This window comes from Schistocerca serialis, chromosome 7 (assembly GCF_023864345.2).
Source record: "Schistocerca serialis cubense isolate TAMUIC-IGC-003099 chromosome 7, iqSchSeri2.2, whole genome shotgun sequence".
Classification (NCBI taxonomy): domain Eukaryota; kingdom Metazoa; phylum Arthropoda; class Insecta; order Orthoptera; family Acrididae; genus Schistocerca; species Schistocerca serialis.
Genome location: NC_064644.1, coordinates 461,576,473 through 461,592,722, shown reverse-complemented (window position 1 = coordinate 461,592,722; position 16,250 = coordinate 461,576,473). Strand labels below are relative to the sequence as shown.

The 16,250-nt window shown below is 43.4% G+C and overlaps 1 protein-coding gene across 1 annotated transcript in view; it reads right to left on the bottom strand.

The window, feature by feature from the left end:
• The window catches only part of LOC126413147 (lachesin-like), a 669,513-nt gene that overhangs the window by 540,038 nt on the left and 113,225 nt on the right, over positions 1 to 16,250 (bottom strand). The gene's annotated exons all lie outside the window — the stretch shown is intronic.

Genomic DNA, 16,250 nt, shown 5'->3' with positions numbered 1-16,250 from the left:
GGTGTAGTTCGCAACGGGTGAGGGGTGGTGGCGGGGGAAGGCCGGATTCATTTTCGGCTGTTTGATATGTGTCATCCCCGGTTTTCAGGTTTCGCATGTTTGGTATATACATGATGTTATTTCATTGCTTATTGCGTGAATTTTAAAAAAAGCAAGTGTCTATCGATTGCGGGTTTTGTAAATTATGTAAGGCTATTTGAATCTAAAAATAACATGTTTGTATTTTACTGGACAGCTGACTGGTTGTGAGGTGATGATACATTTGGTTTTTGGCAAATAGTGAAATATAAAATCAGAAGTGAAAAAAGCGGTAGCTCTCAAACAAAATAAAAAAATGGTTCAAATGGCTGTGAGCACTATGGGATTTAACATCGGAGGTCATCAGTCGCCTAGAACTTAGAACTACTTACACCTAACTAACCTAATGACATCACACACATCCATGCCCGAGGCAGGATTCGAACCTGCGACCGTAGCAGTCGCACGGTCCCACATTGAAGCACCTAGAACCGCTCGGACACAGCGGCCGGCAGCTCTCAATCCACATATGCCGAACATACGGTGGCCCCCCCAAACGAGAGAGAGGGAGGGGGGGGTTATGGAAACTTCGATGAGGTGTAGCCGACTTAGTAGTGAGATGGGAAAGTCGAGGAGACAGTCTCAATCACAATCACAATCTGGAGCAAAATCTCATCACTGACGAAATTTTCTGCGTATAGAAGACAGTGGCACAAATATAACAGGTTTTAAATCAATAGACAACACTATACAACGGAATTTCTATGCAGAGAAATACATGATTTACACAGGAACATTATCACAGAAAATATAGCTGAGGTTATATTTCGTTTTACTAAACCATAAAAATAAAATATAGATCTGGTAAAGGATTTTCGTACTTTTTGGCCCAAGTAACTGCATAGCGTGTTTGTGTAGAGAAGAGGGTGAGAACGAGAGGGGGGGGGGGGTTACTGGAAGTGCGATGAGGTGTGGGCGACGTTGTAGTGAGATGGGAAAGGCGAGGAGGCAGTCTCGTAGGAATGGCCATGAGCCTCACTTCAGATTCTAGCCTCAGGGCCCCAAAGATAACCAACGTTTCGGCCACTATAGCTCGTCTACTTCATCGGGATAGTGTAAAAACAATATGATGACGGGCTCGCATTCCCAAAAAAGTTTTTATCCAAGATGATGACAATTGAGGAAGCATACGGTTCGCATAAATTTAACTAGAGTCGACTATAATGATCTTTCGTACCGTTGCCATCCCATTACGGTTCCTTCACTCTAACTTCTAAGGGAAGTGAAGACGCGAAAGAGAATTGCCGCAACCAATAGAAAAGCGCGAAATCTTATATTTCATTCAGCTCACTCAAACTCGCTAACTATTCAGTGTACAAAGATAGATTTGACGCCAGTTTGTCCTTGAAGAACTAATCTAGGTTTTCATTTTAGCTTTATTTACGTGAGTAATTTTTTAAGCTAATTTACGGAAAGTTTACGAAAAGATATTTCTTGACAGCGTTACCGAATTTTCGACGTACGAGGAACATTTTTGTTAATGAATTCAAGTGAACAAATTACAGGAACAAAATCTTAAGAATAACTCACATTTTCATCGTCTTCAAAGCAGGACCCTGTTAGTGATCACTGATACGAAATAATATGAGTTAAATGTTCAGTTTCATTTCAAAGGACACATCACTAGGTTTATAAATATCGTGGTATTGTCACACAACAAACAAAGTATCCCACAAATAAAACTAAATTTCTGCAACCGTTATAAATGAAAATAAACAAGATTACAGCGGAAGATCACACAGGACAGCAAGTTGACTGGAACTGAAGCATAGTGTAAGTGGGAGGTGTACTTATGGGGGTAAAAGTGTGGCAACTGCTGGAGAGGTTGTTTGGCTGTGGGCCTCGTGTAGTTGGTTGTATGACGCATGAGCGTCACACCGCCATTTCCTTCACAGCTGACAGTCTTCAGGTAATTCAGAACACAGTTACTTCGGTTATATCAAATCATTTACCTTTGCAATATTCTATATAATTCTTTCGTTTGTTGTGAATTTCTCTCTCCCAGTTTTTCTTCTCATTAACTCACCATTTCGCGAGCAATTCTCTATTTCGTTTTTTCAGTTTTTAGTTATGACAGTTTCTTTAGTATCAATGAAATCTATGGTTGTCTCATTATTGTGGTCTTTTAAGGTGGACCGTATCCGCGAACATTCGACTCACGAGTGTGTTCGAAAGTGCGTTTCATGTAGTTCCCAAATGCCAGGTTTCCCAGAGGCCAAGAGACGGACACTTCCCCAAAATTCTTCATCAGAACCAGACGTCATAAAGTGGAGGGAAGCAGCAGGATAGTGAAAAAGCGAGCGTTTTAAACGTTCCCAGGCAGCGCTGTGCCTTTCAAAGCCATAAAGGTTATTACATTCTAATCCCCGCAAATAGAATTAAATATTTCATTTCACCGGCAGTTAAAAACCTTAATGAAATACTTTATTTCCACGTTGGTTTAGAGCTGCGGAGATTTCGCGGAAGGCTCAGCGAGAAGGAAACACAGAGTTTATGCGTTTACCGGGCGTGCAAAGTGTAATGAATGCGGCCGCCGGTGCGATGGCGTAGCGCAGAGGTGGACGTACTACACTGCCTGTTCTCACCGAACAAGTTTGGTGAAAGCGCTGCAGGGGATGTTCTTTCCGGAACTGTTGTTATTTACCAGTCACTGTTGTCTCACAGAAAATTGACAGAGTTATTCCCCAACAGGCCTTACAAAAACGAAATTATTATTCTTTAACAGAATCATCAACTATAGCTTTTTCATACTCCGTCACTGTTCCACCTGGCTAAACAGTGTTCACACTAAAATAATTGACACGCAGATCGGTTAAGCAATGCGCCTCATCACTGACTATATCCATCTCACAAACACGCACTGGCTGCCGGTATTTAGTAATATTCCACCACCATCCATAAGAAGATCACAGTCATTGCTGAGCGTTTGGACAAGAATAAAGAACGACCCAAAATTTCCAGTTCATTAAGAAATTTCATTATCAGGACCCCGTGGACTTACGCCTAGAAAACTTTCGTGTTGCACTACTATTTGCCTGCAGGACAGTAACTACAACGCCCATGAAGCCTGGAACCACCAATGGCATGAGTAATCTTTCACGAAGCATCACCAATTACTCAAGGTGTTTCACTGAGTTTTCTAATTTCTGCACATATTTCAGTTATTTTCTTCAGCGACCTACTAAGCCCTCATCGCTTCCACGCCACAACACGACGCTTCTGTTATCTGTGAACACTGAGTTGTCGTAGAGAGACTGAATATTGTAATCCACAAACCCTCAAAAAATAAGCGAAAAATATACCCACTTAAAAAAGCAGATAAAAAATCACTTGACGCCTTTCTAAGAGACAATCTCAACTCATTCCAAATTGATAATATAAGTGTAGACCAGATGTGGCTTAAATTCAAAGAAATAGTATCGGCAGCAATTGAGAGATTTGTACCTAATGAACTAACAAACGACGGAGCTGATTCTCCTTGGTACACAAAACGGGTTAGAACACTGTTGCAGGAACAATGAAACAAACATGCCGAATCTAAACAGACTCAAAATCCCCAAGAGTGGCGATCTTTTACAGAAGCTCGAAATTTAGCGCGGACTTACATGCGAGATCGCTATAACAGTTTCCACAACGAAACTTTGTCTCGAAACCTGGCAGAAAATCCAAAGAGATTCTGCTCGTATGTGAAGTATGTTAGCGACAAGAAACAATCAATGCCTTCTCTGCGCGATAGCAATGGAGACACTATCGAAGACAGTGCTGCCAAAGCAGAGTTACTAAACACAGCCTTCCGAAATTCCTTCACAAAAGAGGACGAAGTAAATATTCCAGAATTCGAATCGAGAACAGCTGCCAACATGAATAACGTAGAAGTAAATATCTTCGGAGTAGTGGAGCAACTTAAATCACTTAATAAAGGCAAGTCTTCTGGTCCAGACTGTATACCAATTAGGTTCCTTTCGGAATATGCTGATGAATTAACTCCATACTTAACAATCATATACAACCGTTCGCTCGACGAAGGACCCGTACCCTAAGACTGGGAAGTTGCACAGGTCACACCAATATTCAAGAAAGGTTGTACGCGTAATCCACTACATTACAGGCCCATATCGTTAATGTCGACAAGCAGCAGGAGTTTAGAGCATATATTGTGTTCAAACATTATTAATTACCTCGAACAAAACGGTCTATTGACGCACAGTCAACATGGGTTTAGAAAACATCATTCCTGTGAAACACAAGTAGCTCTTTATTCACATGTAAAGTGCTTTTGACAAGGGATTTCAGATCGAGTCCGCATTCCTGGATTTCCGCCGGGCTTTTAACACTGTACTACAGAAGCTGTTCGTAGTGAAACTGCGCGCTTATGGAGTATCGTCTCAGTTATGTGACTGGATTTGTGGTTTCCTGTCAGAGAGGTCACAATTCGTAGTAATTGACGGAAAGTCATTGAGTAAAACAGAAGTGATTTCTGGCGTTCTCCAAGGTAGCGTTATAGGCCCTTTGCGGTTCCTTATCTATATAAACGATTTTAGAGACAATCTGAGCAGCCGTCTTTGGTTGTTTTCAGATGACGCTGTCGCTTATCGACAGAAGATAAAAAAAAACTGCAGAACGATTTACAAAAAATATCTGAATGGTGCGAAAAGTGGCAGTTGACCCCAAATAACGAAAAGTGTGAGGTCATCCACATGAGTGCTAAAAGGAACTCGTTAAACTTCGGTTACACGATAAATCATTATAATCTAAAAGCCGTAAATTCAACTAAATACCTAGGTATTAAAATTACCTAGGTATTACAATTACGAACAACTTAAATTGCAAGGAGCACATAGAAAATGCTGTGGGGAAGGCTAACCAAAGACTGCGTTTTATTGGCAGGACACTTAGTAAATATAACAGACCTACTAAGGAGACTGCCTACACTACGCTTGTCCGTCCTCTTTTAGAATACTGCTGCGCGATGTGGGATGCTTACCAGATAGGACTGACGGAGTACATCGAAAACGTGCAAAGAAAAGCAGCATGTTTTGTATTATCGCGAAATATGAGAGAGAGAGTGTCACTGAAATGATACAGGATTTGGGGTGGACGTCATTGAAACATAGGCATTTTTCGTTGAGGCGCAATCTTCTCACGAATTTTCAATCACCAACCTTTTACTCCGAATGCGAAAATATTTTGTTGACACCGACCTACATAGGGAGTAAATACGATAAGGGAAATCGGAGTTCGTACGGAAGGATATAGGTGTTCATTCTTTCCGCGCGCAATACGAGATTGGTATAATAGAGAATTGTGAAGGTGATTTCGATGAACCCTCTGCCAGGCACTTGAATGTGATTTGCAGAGTATCCATGTAGATGTGGATGTGATGTACTCGTTATCGTCTGAAAACTATTGCAAATAGCGACAAAAGGTCATATTCCCAAACGGTGGACATACCAACTCCTAGCCGGCCGCAGTGGTCTCGCGGTTAAGGCGCTCAGTCCGGAACCGCGCGACTGCTACGGACGCAGGTTCGAATCCTGCCTCGGGCATGGATGTGTGTGATGTCCTTAGGTTAGTTGGGTTTAAGTAGTTCTAAGTTCTAGGGGACTGATAACCACAGAAGTTAAGTCCCATAGTGCTCAGAGCCATTTTTTTTTTACCAAATCCTAGGTGGGTGGTCATAATGTTGTGGCTGATCAGTGTACATATGTGTAGCAGACACATTAGAGCACTGTCTTAATTGTAAGTCAAAGTCTCAGGAATTTCAGTTATCAAGATTCAAGTTTGCATATCGTAGATTCTCTCAACAACATTTTTTGGAGTCAGATTACATCGTATGAATTGATATAAAAATCTGTTGTGCAATTAATTACTCGTGAGTACAATGTTATACTTCCACATCGTAATACACTCCTGGAAATGGAAAAAAGAACACATTGACACCGGTGTGTCAGACCCACCATACTTGCTCCGGACACTGCGAGAGGGCTGTACAAGCAATGATCACACGCACGGCACAGCGGACACACCAGGAACCGCGGTGTTGGCCGTCGAATGGCGCTAGCTGCGCAGCATTTGTGCACCGCTGCCGTCAGTGTCAGCCAGTTTGCCGTGGCATACGGAGCTCCATCGCAGTCTTTAACACTGGTAGCATGCCGCGACAGCGTGGAAGTGAACCGTATGTGCAGTTGACGGACTTTGAGCGAGGGCGTATAGTGGGCATGCGGGAGGCCGGGTGGACGTACCGCCGAATTGCTCAACACGTGGGGCGTGAGGTCCCCACAGTACATCGATGTTGTCGCCAGTGGTCGGCGGAAGGTGCACGTGCCCGTCGACCTGGGACCGGACCGCAGCGACGCACCGATGCACGCCAAGACCGTAGGATCCTACGCAGTGCCGTAGGGGACCGCACCGCCACTTCCCAGCATGAAGCTGGGCTACGGTCCCGCACACCGTTTGGCTGTCTTCCGCTCACGCCCCAACATCGTGCAGCCCGCCTCCAGTGGTGTCGCGACAGGCGTGAATGGAGGGACGAATGGAGACGTGTCGTCTTCAGCGATGAGAGTCGCTTCTGCCTAGGTGCCAATGATGGTCGTATGCGTGTTTGGCGCCGTGCAGGTGAGCGCCACAATCAGGACTGCATACGACCGAGGCACACAGGGCCAACACCCGGCATCATGGTGTGGGGAGCGATCTCCTACACTGGCCGTACACCACTGGTGATCGTCGAGGGGACACTGAATAGTGCACTGTACATCCAAACCGTCATCGAACCCATCGTTCTACCATTCCTAGACCGGCAAGGGAACTTGCTGTTCCAACAGGACAATGCACGTCCGCATGTATCCCGTGCCACCCAACGTGCTCTAGAAGGTGTAAGTCAACTACCCTGGCCAGCAAGATCTCCGGATCTGTCCCCCATTGAGCATGTTTGGGACTGGATGAAGCGTCGTCTCACGCGGTCTGCACGTCCAGCACGAACGCTGGTCCAACTGAGGCGCCAGGTGGAAATGGCATGGCAAGCCGTTCCACAGGACTACATCCAGCATCTCTACGATCGTCTCCATGGGAGAATAGCAGGCTGCATTGCTGCGAAAGGTGGATATACACTGTACTAGTGCCGACATTGTGCATGCTCTGTTGCCTGTGTCTATGTGCCTGTGGTTCTGTCAGTGTGATCATGTGATGTATCTGACCCCAGGAATGTGTCAATAAAGGTTCCCCTTCCTGGGACAATGAATTCACGGTGTTCTTATTTCAATTTCCAGGAGTGTATAATTAAAACGTAAGTGCCGAGACATTATACCTGTACCCGTGTGCCAGGATTTTAAAAGACACGAATAGTATAAACAGTTATAACGAAAATGTAGGTCGTAACCATAGAAGAACATGAGAGAAATGATTCAGGGCTTCGTGTGCTGTGTAGTGTTTTCCGTGGAAACGTTCCTGGTTGTATCCTTCTCTACGGAAAACCGAGTTGCAGATCTGACTTCTTCCACGATCGTGAGAATATTCTGGAAATTTAAATTTTCAACAGTACGGAGCACTGCCGCACTATCACCTGTATTTCTTAACTTCAACGAAGGATCGCCGGTATTCGCGTAAGAATCTCGCATGACGTCATTGGCCACCAAAATCGCTTGATTTTGCAGTATGTGAATTAAAAAAAGTGGGTATTGTGAAAGACGCAATCAGTAAACTTCTTCAATCAATTTCGGGTGTTCTTCGACGTCACATAACAACAGCAGTGACTGCATTAACTCTAGAAAGGATGTCAAGATAAGGAGACGAATTTAGAGGGCATATTGAACATTTGTAATAAGCAAATTAAAACACTTATCATACACCGATGAGCCGGAACACTACGACGGCATGTCCATCGCCGGCACGGATAACAGCGGCGACGTGTCATGTCGTGGAAGCAATGACGCCATGGTAGGTCGCTGGAGGGAGTTGGAACCACATCTAAGGGCACGTCAACTAATTTCCGTAAATTCCGGGGAGGTAGCAATGAACTCTGACGCCACGTTCGATCACATCCTAGGTGTGTTGGATCTGGTTCAGTTCTGCCTCGTAGGGGGACCAGCACGTCATTTGGAACTCACCACTGTGTTCCTCGAACCATTCCATTACACTCCTGGCCTTGTGACATGGCAAATTATCTTGCTCAAAAGTGCCACTGCCGTCGGGAAACATGATCGTCACGAAGGGGTGTACGTGGTCCGCAACTAGTGTACGATTCTCCGTGGCCGTCTTGGTGCCTTGCACGGGCTGCACTAGACCGATGGATGTCCACGCGAGTGTTCCCTAGAGCATAATGGAGCCGGCGCCAGCTTGTCTCGGTCCCACAGTACGGGTGACAAGGAACTGTTACCCTGGAAGACGACGGATTCGCACCCTCCCATCGGCATGATGAAGAATGTACTGGAATTCATCAGCCCCTGCAATGCTCTGCCACTACGACAATGTCCAATGTCACTGGGCACGTGCCCTTTTCAGTCGTAGATGCCGATGTTGTGGTGCTAACTTTGGTACATGCGTGGGTCGTCGGCTGCGGAGGCCCATCGTTAGGAGTGCTCGATGCACTTCGTGTTCATACACACTTTTACACCGCCCAGCATTGAAGTCCGATGTTAGTTCCGCCACAGCCTGTCATTTTTACCAGTCTGCCCCGCCTACGACGTCCTACATCTGTGATGAGGGGTGGGCGCCCAGCCCCACGACGTCTGTACGTGGTTTCACCTCTGTTTCACCACGTGTTGAAGACAGTTACCGCAGTATTCGTCGAACACACGACAAATCGTAGAGTTTCCGAAATGCTCGTGCCAAGCCTCCGGGCTATCACAATCTGCCCTTAGTGAAATTCAGATAGATCGCGCGCCTTCTCCATTCTACGAGTACATGCGGACACCACGCTCACTGAAACTACCGGGTGATCAAAAAGTCAATATAAATTTGAAAACTTAATAAACCACGGAATAATGTAGATAGAGAGGTAAAAATTGACACACATGCTTGGAATGAAATGGGGCTTCATTAGAACAAAAAAAAAAAACAAAGTTCACAAAATTTCCGACAGATGCGCGTCGTTTGGTGATGATCGTGTGCTCAGCCGTCACTTTCGTCATGCTTGGCCTCCCAGGTCCCTAGACCTCAGGCTGTGCGATTATTGGCTTTGGGGTACCTGAAGTCGCAAGTGTATCGTGATCGATCGACATCTCTAGGGATGCTGAAAGACACGCTTTACAGTGCTGTTCACAACATTATTCCTCAACTACAGCTATTGTTGAGGACTGATGGTGGACATATTGAGCATTTTCTGTAAAGAACATTATCTTTGCTTTGTCTTACTTTGTTATGCTAATTATTGCTATTCTGATCAGATGAAGCGCTGTCTGTCGGACATTTTTTGAACTATTGTTTTTTTTTTTTTTGTTCTAATAACGCCCCATGTCATTCCAAGCATGTGTGTCAATTTGTACCTCTCTACCTACATTATTCCGTGATTTATTCAGTTTTCAAATTTATACCGACTTTTTGATCACCCGGTATGTGCACCGTGCGTGTGTGTGAGTAGCAGCCATTCGTCACCAGGTGACGCTACTATCGCCTGGACGAGCTTATTAAATAGTAGGTCGGTGGTCATAATGTTCTCGTTGATCACTGTGTGTAGTTGTACGAAGTACTCAAAGTCTGTACGTGCATGCATGTGAAAGATACATCGCTGTAAAATCGGATGGCTGTTTGAAAATAGAATATTTATAGCGTTTTGAGTAATTTCAAATCCATGCAAGTTTGTATCGTCATTTATGTAGAAGCACTTCTTTGAAAGTTTTTGAAATTCGCTGTTATGCAAGGTGGTGGTTTAAATTAGCTGATGATAAATAACAATAATATGTAACAGCACGTTACTGATGTCTCATTTATTTTGACAGTGGGTCACTCATAAGGGAACAAGATTTGTCATAGGTCTGTCACTACCTCATGCAGATCACGTTCCATGCCTATTTAGTAGATACTATCAGAGGTTTCAACGGCAACTGGCAGGGGCGGGTAGTGAAGTGCAATTCTTTGTCAAATGGTGCAAGTGTGAGAAAACAAAGGTGTTAACGGCAGGAACTTGATAAAGTTAGAACAGATGTGCCAGATGAGCGCAGATCCGGGCGGTCGTGTCGCATTCCTCAGAAGTAAACTGCGCACGAGCTCGACATCCCCATTGACAGAGTAGTGGACATGTTGCATACGACGTTGGGCTGCCGGAGTCGCTGGGTACTGCAGCAACACCTTCATTATCCGGCACTTCTACATCTACATATATACTCCGCTAGCCACCAAGCGGCGTGTGGCGGAGGGCACAATTCGCGCCAAAGTCATATTTCCCTCCCCCCTCTGTTCCACTCGCGGATCGCGCGAGGGAAAAACGACTGTCTGAACGCCTCAGTACGAGCTCTTATTCCCCTTATCTTTGAATGATGATCATTACGCGATTTGAAAGTTGGTGATAATACGCTCTACATCCTCGGTGAAGATTGGATTTCGGAATTTTGTGTGCAGCCCCTTCTGTTTAGCGCGTCGTCTATCTGCAAGTATGTCCCACTTCAAACTCTCTATGAGATTTGTAACGCTCTCGCGATGGCTAAATGTACCAGTCACGAATCTTGTCGCTCTTCTTTGGACCTTCTCAACCTCTTGAATCAGACCCAACTGGAAAGGGTCCCATACAGATGAACAATACTCTTAAGATTGGACGATCTAACGTATTGTAAGCTATTTCCTTTGTTGAAGGACTGCATCGCTTCAGGATTCTACCAATAAACCGCAATCTAGAGTTCGCCTTACCCGTTGCTTGTGTAATCTGATCATTCCATTTGAGATCATTTCGAATACTCACACCCAGATACTTGACTGATGTTACCGCTTCCAAAGACTGATCATTTATTTTGTACTCATACAACAATGGGGATTTTGGCCTTGTTATGCGCAGTGTGTTACACTTATTAAAATTGAGAGATAACTGCCAGTCATTACACCACTCATTTATTTTCTGCAAATCCTCATTGATTTGTTCACAACTTTCGTGTGATACTACTTTCCTGTAGACTACAGTATCATCGGCAAACAGTCTAAGGCCGCTGTGAAAACCATCAACCAGATCGTTTATGTAAATCGTAAAAAGTAGAGGATCTATTACGCAGACGAACGATGCTCCATATCTACACTGTATCCTCACAGCGGATGAAATGTAGATTCTTCTTGTGACACCGAAGACAACGAAAGCACCATTGTCATTCAGACACTTCGTCTCCCGTAGTGTCCGACAGTAAAGTAACGGCCTGCTGCTGGTTGATGTCGTTGCTAGGACTGTTGATATTTTAATAAGTATCAGGAATTCGCCGTATCAATATTATAAAAATATCTTTCTCGGCCCTCGATTATCGTAGAAAGGTGTCGATATATCGACGGAAAAGATATCGACTTAAACGGCCTATAAAAATATCGGCTGCACATTGTTAATATGCAGCTGGTTTTAGAGCTGTATATTTAACTATTAATTTATCATTAGGTATTCTGTAAATCTGCTTCTCCCCTTAGAGCAAGAATTGAGTGACACAATAAAAGGTGTCCGATGGGTCCATCGTTCGGTTGCGTCACGTATCGGATTCGTCCGGAACACGTCGTGTCTACTTTTTCGTGGTTTCTTTCTTTTTTTAAAAAAAAGTCTGCAAACACCAACGACGTAGCACTTGTAGTGTCAAAATTACGAGGTGAAGTAAAACGTTGCTTTTGCTGTTCGAAGCGCCGATTAAGTCAGCATTTGCCCTAACACGTCTCAACCCATCGCAGAGACTGATCTTGTTATTTAGATTTTTAGTCATCATTTTCAGCAACTGTTTTGAAGAATGCCGATGTGAAGAAATAACACACTAGATGTTTGACTGTTTTTTAATGCAACTGGTATGCTACTTTTTCATATTGGAAATTTTGTTATTTCATTCAGTCATCCCTCAGTGCAATCGGAATTCTTCTTTGTACCTCCTATACTTGGATCACACAGTCAAAGAGAAGGACTGGACGTGATGAACGATCAAAAAGTAGTAAAATTCCTTCGGACATTGAAAGTAAAATTATGTTCTAATACAGTTTCAAAAGAAAAATTTCAAATATTTACCAAAAACTGTGAAAAAAATATAAAAGAAAAATATCGGCACACGAAATTACCATTTCGATACTGGCATATCCATAGTTAAATATCGTCGATACGCATCATAACTTTTTGAAAATATATCGCTATGTCGTTATTTTACTATCAGCCGTAGTCCTTACCCATAACGGGACTGCGAATGATGCCATTTCTTGTCCCACTTTGGAAAGGTTGCAGAAGGCGATTTGAAGGAAAGCGATTTTCAGCTCTTCAGACCATTAAAGAAGCCTAATACGTTAGTATATATGCGGCTTCACTGTTCGGTCTTTGATATGACTATCTGTCGAACATTCTTTAATTCCTTCATATGTGATAGAACTTAGTGGCGTCCCTGTTATCCTATAGTTAATTTGTTTGTTATGTATTCCAGACTTACCAGTTAACTCTTAACAGGACCTTTTTGAACCATTAGCATGCACAAGCTGCCGGCCGCGGTGGTCTAGCGGTTCTAGGCGCTCAGTCCGGAACCGCGCGACTGCTACGGTCGCAGGTTCGAATCCTGCCTCGGGCATGGATGTGTGTGATGTCCTTAGGTTAGTTAGGTTTAAGTAGTTCTAAGTTCTAAGGAACTGATGACCACAGATGTTTAGTCACATAGTGCTCAGAGCCATTTGAACCATGCACAACCTGTGTGACAACGTGCAAGCGAAAGAGAGGTGGTAGGGTAAGTAAGGATCTCGTACTGTGGAAGAGAACCTATCACAGCCACCCAGGAAATCTGACTAACCTCACATCTACGTATTTATTTTCGTGAACGTGTGCAAATGTTTCTGAAACTTTCGTCCCTGGGGCATGGTGGTATCTACGATCTTGATATTAGCAGTTATTTTAATCCACAAGTGTAACAAATTACACATTTCTTAGAGCCGCTCTGCCACGTGGGGTAGCCGTGCGGTCTAGGGCGCCTTGACACGGTTCGCGCGGTTCCCCGCCTCGGAGGTTCGAGTCCTCCCTTTGGCATAGGCGTGTGTGTTGTCCTTAGTGTAAGTTTGTTTAAGTTAGAGTAATTAGTATGTTAGCCTAGGGACCGATGACCTTAGCAGTTTGGTCCCACAGAACTTGCCACCAATTTCCAATATAGAGCCACTCTAGTTCAAATATCGAGAAGAACTGTTCCGTAATCCACTAGTTGAGACAGTCTGTTTTTCTGTACCACAAAATAGCGCGTGAACACTGGAAACCAGTTCAGCCCTACTGTGACCTACACAACCAGTATTAATAATTAATAAATTTCCATTTTAATGTTAGAGAAATGAGAAAAATGAAGGTGTGATTACTGTCATTTGCGACAGTAAACTGTCTATGTCCTACTTCGATTCGGTTTTCTTAGGAACCCATTCGTTGGTTACGATCCATGAAGGCGCAAAGCCACACGGTTTAGGGTTAGCCTATTTTGCTTAGAATGGTTCGAATGGCTCTGAGCACTATGGGACGTAACATCTGAGGTCAAAAAAAAAATGGCTCTGAGCACTATGGGACTTAACATCTGAGGTCATCAGTCCCATAGAACATAGAACTAATTAAACCTAACTAACCTAAAGACATCACACACATCCATGCCCGAGGCAGGATTCGAAACTGCGACCATAGCGCCTAGAACCGCTCGGTCACCCCGGTCGGCTATTTTGCTTAGAAACTGCAGTGAAAATTGGAAGCGTCGTCAACAATAGGCGTTTAATAGTCCTTTCAGAACGAAAACTCAGTCAAATAGTAGCAAGAAATGGGTTTCACGTGTCATGTTGTACGTTTCCATCTGTTCTTTGCAAACCAAGTCACGATGCGCGCAGGACGGCACAGTTGTGATGACACTAGGCGCCAGGTTAGCCGTGCGTCTGTCCAGTGGGAATCGTCTAATGCAGCTGAATGCGACACTTCACAATGGCCTGTCAGTAGTCGCACGAAAGCAGGGACGTCGTTATAGCTTCTAATCCATAGGGTTGCGTGAATATCTGCCTAGTCAATCAAATTTGTCATTTGACTGTGCGTAACAGTATGAAAATATAAATAACTTAAAGTTATAAAGTGTGGAACGGAATTCACAAACGAGAAGATAGAGACTGCAAAGTAAAATTGACAACAGCGAATTTCTCGGATAAGCGCAATTTTGCAGTGCCAACCAACTTTTGAGAGTTGAATGACCGATCTACCAGCAACAATAACAGAGTCATTTTTTGATGTTTTCGGTCGTTCCTTCATTACTTCTATAGTTTTCCGGAGATGTGGTCCACATATGCAGGTAACTAAAAGACCGCTAGCTTTTTGCCGTACGTGTTTCGCTTCTTTTTAATTTTGAAGAATGTTCCATGGCCTGTAATATCTGTTTGTTACTCGTGTACAATAAACGATCTATACAAGGATTCCAGATACGCTGCTGTTTTAGTTACTTGGGTTTATTATCTTATCGTTAGGTGAGAACCCACTTTTTGGAGCTCAGTTTTTGTAATGTTAAATTACTATTTTGTTCTGCTTACGATGCTGTGATCTTATTTTTCAATTTTTTATTGTCCTGTAGCTATACTTACTAAGATATCACACGGCAATCGGATTTTTTTAGTTTTTTATATTTATGGGACGAGGAGTTCAGAACTCAAGTGTCAATCAGCAAAAGGAAGTCCACGCAACTATCAAAAATCTGGAGAAGATCTACGTAGGAGTTTTCCGAGACTGCTTAATAAACTAAAGGAAGGCTGAGTTTTTCGACGGACAGTGTGGCTGCCACGTGGGGACCCCAAGTTCGGTTACTGCACGACACAGATTTTTAAATAAACGTGTATGTTCCACTAAGAGTACTTCCACACAGCGCAAAATACACAAAAAGATGGAATAAAAAATCGGTAGCGCTCTGAAATGGTAATCGTTCGGTCAGTTCTCTCTACAGTCGTTATTTTCTTGTTTGTTTTTCGTTCAGTTCGAATACCTACGTCACTTAAATATAAAATTCATCAAATATATGCTAATTAAATCATATTCAATTTTAATTTGTATGGGAAACGAAGCCTTTTTCAATTGAATATTGTGCACAAAAATCCAGTTTTCATTGGTAACATAAATTCTTAATTACCTTTCTTTTATAAAAGATTGCTAATAAAAATTGTTTAAATTAAAAATTTATAATTTAATTTTTTCTTTTTATGTACACTTCACGGAAATGTTCGTAGAATAAGCATCTTTGTCTAAAACTTTATTTCATGGAATCAAACCCACGTCACCGATGTGACATGTAAGCATTCCACCACAGAGCCACACGGCCAGCTGAAAAAACGTTCTTACTTTAGGATATTAAATAAACTGGAAAAACTTTGTAACTGAATTCCTGGAGGATTTTTGTGAGATGTCGAACAGCTTTCACTATCTAATATTTGAGTCCTGAACTTCACGTACAGTATGTATAAATAGATAAAAAGATCCGATTGCTGTGTGGTCTTCTTGTTAGTTGGAGTGCGTACACCAGCTTGTCAGATTTTCGGTGGTCTGGAACCCATTTCGGTTGAACACTTTCAGTGTGTGTTGGTTGTGAGAGTTTACTGTACAAGAATCGTTGAGTGTTTTTCGTTCGTATTTTATTTGTTCTGTGGTGTCTGTATGTACACTCCTGGAAATTGAAATAAGAACACCGTGAATTCATTGTCCCAGGAAGGGGAAACTTTATTGACACATTCCTGGGGTCAGATACATCACATGATCACACTGACAGAACCACAGGCACATAGACACAGGCAACAGAGCATGCACAATGTCGGCACTAGTACAGTGTATATCCACCTTTCGCAGCAATGCAGGCTGCTATTCTCCCATGGAGACGATCGTAGAGATGCTGGATGTAGTCCTGTGGAACGGCTTGCCATGCCATTTCCACCTAGCGCCTCAGTTGGACCAGCGTTCGTGCTGGACGTGCAGACCGCGTGAGACGACGCTTCATCCAGTCCCAAACATGCTCAATGGGGGACAGATCCGGAGATCTTGCTGGCCAGGG